The sequence below is a fragment of the Triticum dicoccoides genome, chromosome 2B, assembly GCF_002162155.2.
Source record: "Triticum dicoccoides isolate Atlit2015 ecotype Zavitan chromosome 2B, WEW_v2.0, whole genome shotgun sequence".
Classification (NCBI taxonomy): domain Eukaryota; kingdom Viridiplantae; phylum Streptophyta; class Magnoliopsida; order Poales; family Poaceae; genus Triticum; species Triticum dicoccoides.
The window spans coordinates 751,248,677-751,255,244 of record NC_041383.1 but is presented as its reverse complement, the minus strand read 5'-3'; positions in this window follow the sequence as shown (position 1 = coordinate 751,255,244).

Below are 6,568 nucleotides of genomic sequence, written 5' to 3'. Positions count from 1 at the left end.
GGCACCCCCTGGGCAACCATGGTCTATGCCAACCCGACGTCTGGCTCATCCGGTGTGCCCTGAGAACGAGATATGTGAAGCTCCTATCGGGATTTGTCGGCACAGCGGGAGGCTTTGCTGGTCTTGTTTTACCATTGTCAAAATGTCTTGTAAACCGGGATTCCGAGTCTGATCGGGTCTTCCTGGGAGAAGGTATATCCTTCGTTGATCGTGAGAGCTTATCATGGGCTAAGTTGGGACACCCCTGCAGGGTATAATCTTTCGAAAGTCGTGCCTGCGGTTATAGGCAGATGGGAATTTGTTAATTTCCGGTTGTAGATAACTTGACACCAGATCCGAATTAAAACGCATCAACCGCGTGTGTAGCCATGATGGTCTCTTCTCGGTGGAGTCCGGGAAGTGAACACGGTCTTTGGGTTATGTTTGACGTAAGTAGGAGTTCAGGATCACTTCTTGATCATTGCTAGCTTCACGACCGTTCCGCTTGCTCTCTTCTCGCTCTTATTTGTGTATGTTAGCCACCATATATGATTAGTCGCTGCTGCAACCTCACCACTTTATCCCTTCCTTTCCCTTTAAGCTTTGCTAGTCTTGATACCCATGGTAATGGGATTGCTGAGTCCTCGTGGCTCACAGATTACTACAACAACAGTTGCAGGTACAGGTTATGCGATGATCATGACGCGAGAGCGATGCTTGCTTGCGTTGAGTTCTTCTTCTGCTTCTTCTTCGATCAGGGGATAGGTTCCAGGTCGGCAGCCTGGGCTAGCAGGGTGGATGTCGTTTGAGCTTCTGTTTGTGTTTCATCCGTAGTCGGATGTTGATCTTATGTATGATGTATTGATGTATTCTTGTGGCATTGTATGCCTCTTGTATGTATCCCCATCTATTATGTAATGTTGATGTAATGATATCCACCTTGCAAAAGCGTTTCAATATGCGGGTCTATCCTTGGTGGGACCTTCGAGTTCCTTTTGGATAGGGTCGCATATTGGGCGTGACATTCATTGCCTCGACAGCTTCCGTCCTTTCCTGTCAGTCGCTAATCTCCGCTTGCTTTCTTCCTTTGCTGTCAGTCGCTTGGCTTATCTCGGCTTCCAGTCAAAGGAAATAGTAATTGATATGCTACCTCACACAGGTTGGTACTGGTCTTTATCCTGATTATTGTGCCTGTCATATGTATTGGTAATTTGGTATTGTGCTACTGTTTGCCGATTTCATAAAGGAGTAATTTGGAGCCTGAACTCATAGGCAAATCATTACATCGGGTGATTTCAGTAGAACTGCACAAAATGATCAGATGGACATGTACTATGCTATTGCTATGTACTCCAAAGTTCACTCAGACAAGCATCGATGTTGACAAGAAATGCCTATATTCATTCGAGTATCAACTGGCGTCAACCAATTGTCCAACTCCAAGTATTAGGAGATTGAACGCCAAAAATATTGCTTCGTGCATAGCCCAGAAAAACGCAGTCCAGTCTTTGGTCCCAACTTGTGCCTTTTGGTTATCGGCACATATGGTAGCGAACTATATGGCATGGAGTCTAAAGATTCCAGACAAGTTGGTTGACGCATATATTCATCTGGGACTTAATCAGTCTGCACGCCAACGATGCTCCATTTCAGTTGAACTGCACAAAAAATTTGGGTGGTTCATTTTCTCAACCGCCTCCTTTCTCGTCTGCAATATAGAATTTTGGCGAGATACAAGACCAAGATGAGCCAGTAAACTAGTTGGATGAAAGTAGTGGCCAAGTTACTCAAACCTCCGCCGGCACGAGGCCACTATTTGAGGATAAACCTACAAGCAAAGTTCAGATTGTCTGTGCTGCCTCTTATGTACTCGAAAGTTTACTCGTACAAGAACTAATTTTAGCAACAAGTACCTCTGATTGAACACCATTTACGAGTCTGTACCCTAGGTAATTAAAGTTCGTCCATGGATCATATTGGCTGTGATCTCAATCATTTGGATGCATAAACATACTGAACATGTGTATATCTGAATCTTTTTGTGAATTATGTATGAATATTGTCATGTGATCTATCAATCATTTGGATGCATAGATATGCTGAGCTTGTGTATATATGAATCTTTTGAGTTGTTGATACTGAATGTTGGCTATGAATATGAACGTGTCCTGTGAACCCGAGTTTGATATGAATTGCAACAGAACCAGTTATAACCCTTCTCCTCCTCTCAATCTGCGACTCCACTGGGGCGTTTTCCCATCTCCGAGTCATTCCCGTCCGGGGCCTCACCATTGTCCACTGCCTCATTGTGTTCGCTGCGGCGTGGTCAACAAACGAGAGTCATCGGAAGAGGACTGTACGTGGAGAGCATGACGGCTGGGACCCACGAGGTCCATGGTCGCATGCAAGGAAAGTTCCTCCTTATTAAGCTGAAAAAATGTTTCCTCCACCTGACAGCTGGGACCCACCGGCTGTATCTTCACACGGAAGGAAGTGCCTCCTTGTTTTGCGAAAAAAATTATTCATCCCGTTGACAGCTGGGACCCGTCAGATTTGGTGACTGACTTGTGGGCCTGCTAAGCGGACGTGTACGCACGGCTTTGTCAACTTAATCAACAAATGATTCTAGCTAATCGGCCATGGGATGTTACTCCAACAGCCGTGCTCCTTCTTCAACCTCTGTTCTTGCTCCTGTCTCCCGTGGGCGGCACCACGGCTGTGCTGCCGCGCACCCGAACCAGTGAAGTTTCCCACTCCTCTCCATCTACGACTCCACTGCCCCATCTTCCCCATCTCCGGGTCATTCCAGTCTGGGTGTGCTCGGCACGGTGTGGTCAACGTGGTCAACAACCGAGAGTCATCAGAAGATGACTGTACACGAGAGGCTGACAGTGGGGACGCACCACGCCCATGGACGCATGCATGCAACGGAACGCGGCGAGGTCAACGTGGTCAAGGAACGACTTCCATCGGAAGTATACTGTACGTGGAGAGTCTTAGCTGGGTCCACGACCGTAACAAGTAAGTGCCTCCTTATTACGTGGAAAATAATGATTCCTCCAACTGACAGCGGGGACCCACTGGACGGGCCACCGTATTTTGCGAAAAAAATGTTTGCCCCGTGACTGCTGGGACCCACCTGACGGGCCACCGTATTTCACAAAAAAACGTTCCCCCCCCCCAGCTGTCAGCTCGGACCCATCGGAAGTACCTGCTTATTACGCACCCAAAAAATGAATACCCCCCTGCAAGCTGGGACCCACCTTGGTGGGAGGCTGACTTGTGGGCCTACTAAGTTGACGGGGACGAAGGGCTTTGTCAACTTAGTCAATATGAACGATTCTAGCTCCAGTGACCGTACGATGTCCATCCAATGGCCGTAGTGCTTCTTCAACCTCTGGTCTTCTTGCTCCAGCCGCCCAAACCAGCGCCGGTCATGCCTCATGCTCCTGCCTCCCGTGGCCGGCTGTGCTGCCGTGGAGGACTCATCGCCCCTACTATTCCCACCGCTGGCCAGGCCGTGCGGCGACGGCAGCCTCACACCGCAGCCAAACCAGTGAACCCTCGTACTCCTCTCCACGCGGGCTTCCACTGCCGCGTCTTCCCCGGCTCCGCGTTGTCCCCTTCCTAGGCCTCGCCGTCGTCCACCGCCGTGGTGCTCTCCGTGCGGCATGGTCAACGTTGTCAAGGAACGACTTCCATTGGAAGAGTACTGTACGTGGAGAGGCTGACAGCTGGGTCCACGGCCACAACCCAGTTTTTTTGTGATTTGCCAAGTAAGTCGCTTTGTCAGGCCTGTTGGGCTGCAAATCTTTCAAGACGATGAGAGCTTTCATTCGGCTGGCCGAGAAAATGGCCCATCAGTAATGAGAAATGGGTTGTACATTTTTAAAACACATCAAAGCGGCAATTAGCTTCAAATATCTTTTTTTTTCATTTCGAAATTTTAAATTACATTAGTTTTTATGCGTGGAGAATTTGTTGGATTTTATATTGATATACATTTAGTTTTAAAATCAGTTTGAATGTGAGTCGAAATTTCAGGATTAAAAACAGTTTGGACCGCACTGAAATATGCAAAATTTCGTATAATTTTTTAACCGTGGCCACAATATGGGTTGTAATGCTAACAAAAAGAATATGGTCTCCAAAAAAACCTTAAGAATTGACAAATGGGCTGTAAATTATTTGAAATAATGGCAGATGGGTTGTATGCTGTTTTCCACAGATTTGAAGCTTTCCTAAAAAAAGGTTGACGCACAAGCAGTGACTGTTGGATGGCCATCCTACGGCCGTCGTGCTTCTTCAATCTCTGCTCTTCCTTCTCCAGCCGCTCAAACAAGTGCCGACGGGACTGCCTGCTCCCTCCTCCCCGTGGCCGGCTGTGCTGCCGCGCAGGCCTCACCGCCCCACTGTACTCCCATCGCTGGCCTAGCCATCCCTCTACTCACCCACACCTGCTGTTATTCTCTGGCGACGGCAGACAACCAGTAAACCCTCGTTAAGTCGTACTCCCCTCTGCGTGGGAAACAACTGCTGACTCTTCCCTACCTCTGTGCCGTTCCCTTCCTAGGCCTCACCGTCGTCCACCGCCCTGGTGCTCTTGGCGCGGCCTGGTCAACGTGGTCAACGACCGACATGCATCTGAAGTGGACTGTACGTGGAGAGGCCGATAGTTGGGTCCACGACCGTGCGCAAGGAAATGCCTCCTTATTACACGCAAAATAATGATTCACCCACCTAACATCAGGGACCCACTGAAAGGGCCTCAGTATTTCATGAAAAAAACGTTACCGCCGCTGACAGCTCGGACCCACCAGCTATATCTTCGCACGCAAGGAAGTGCCTCCTTATTACGCACAAAAAAATGAATACTCCCCCTGTTAGGTGGGACCCAGTATAGTGGCAGGCTGACTTGTGGGCCTACTAAGTTGACGGGGACGGAGGGCTTTGTCAACTTAGTCAATATGCACGATTCTAGCTCCAGTGACCGTACGATGTCAATCCAACGGCTGTAGTGCTTCTTCAACCTCTGGTCTTCTTGCTCCAGCTGCCCAAACCAGCGCCAGTCGTGCCTCGTGCTCCTGCCTCCCGTGGCCGGCTGCGATACGGCGGAGGCCTCACCGCCCCCTACTACTCCCACCACTGGCCAGGCCATCCCTCTACTCACCCACACCCCCTATTATTCTGTGGCGATGGCAGCCTCACCCTCATACTCCTCTTCGCGTGGGCATCCACTGCTGCGTCTTCCTCGGCTCCGCGTCGTCCCCTTCCTAGGCTTCGCCGTCGTCCACCGCCGTGGTGCTCTCGGCGCGGCGTGGTCAATGTGGTCAACAATCGACTTCCATCGGAAGAGTACTGTGCATGGAGAGGCTGACAGCTGGGTCCACAGCGGCCGCAAGGAAGTGCCTCCTGATTACGCGCAAAATAATTATTCCTCCACCTGACAGCGGGGACCCACCGGACGGGCCACCGTATTTCGCGAAAAAAACATTTCCCCCTGACTGCTGTGACCCACCAGCTACATCTTCGCACGCAAGGAAGTGCGTCCAGGCAAAAAAAAACGATTCGCGCCCTGACTGCTGGGACCCACCAGCTACATCTTCGCACGCATGGAAGTGCGTCCGGGCAAAACAAAAACAAAACGATTCACCCCCCCCCTGACTATTGGGATCCACCAGCTACATCTTCGTAGGCAAGGAAGTGCCTGACAGTCGGGACCCACTTGGTCGAAGCGTACGTAGTATTATCATTCTGGTCGCGAACGTGTACGTACATACTGGTCGTAGTAGAGGCGCGCACGTACACGTACATACAGCGGCGAGGGTGCAAGAAAGAAAAATACGGCCACGTACGTACATACGGGTAGGGTCTCGAACGCCTACTCGCGCATACGTACATGGTTGGGTCGGAACGGAGAAACATCGTCGTCGTCGTGTTCATGGGGAGCCAACCGGCTGGGTCGGAACGGAATGCGTGGGCGTGTTCATCGGGAGGGCTTGGACGGAACATGCGATGGAAACAAGGCCTGGTGTACCGCACAACGGAGGAAACGGCCTTGTGTTCGACCGGCCGCATTCGAAACGGGATCGTGTTCATCAGGAGGGGTCTAGCGTACCGCAAAACGGAGGAAACGGACCTCCTACGGTCGAAACGGGGTCCTGTTGATCGGGAGGGGTGTGGCATACCGCAAAACGGACGAAACGAACTTGTGTTGGAGCGCTACGGTCGAAACGGGGGTCCTGTTGATCGGGAGGGGTGTGGCGTACCGCAAAACGGACGAAACGGACTTGTGTTGGAGCGCTACGGTCGAAACAAGGGTCCTGTTCATCGGGAGGGGTGTGGCGTACCGCAAAACGGGACTCCACGGGATACTTTTCATCTCCACCGTCGACCTCCTCCAGCCTCCACGGGCTACCATCGACCTCCTCCAGCCTCCACGGGCTCCTGTTCATCTAGCCTCCACCGTGCGCTACTCCACCGGCTACTGTTCAACCACCCCTCCATGGGCACCCCTCCACCGTCTACTGTTCATCCAGCCCTCCACACCACAGGGTCCTGTTCAACCACCCCTCCATGGCCGCCCCTC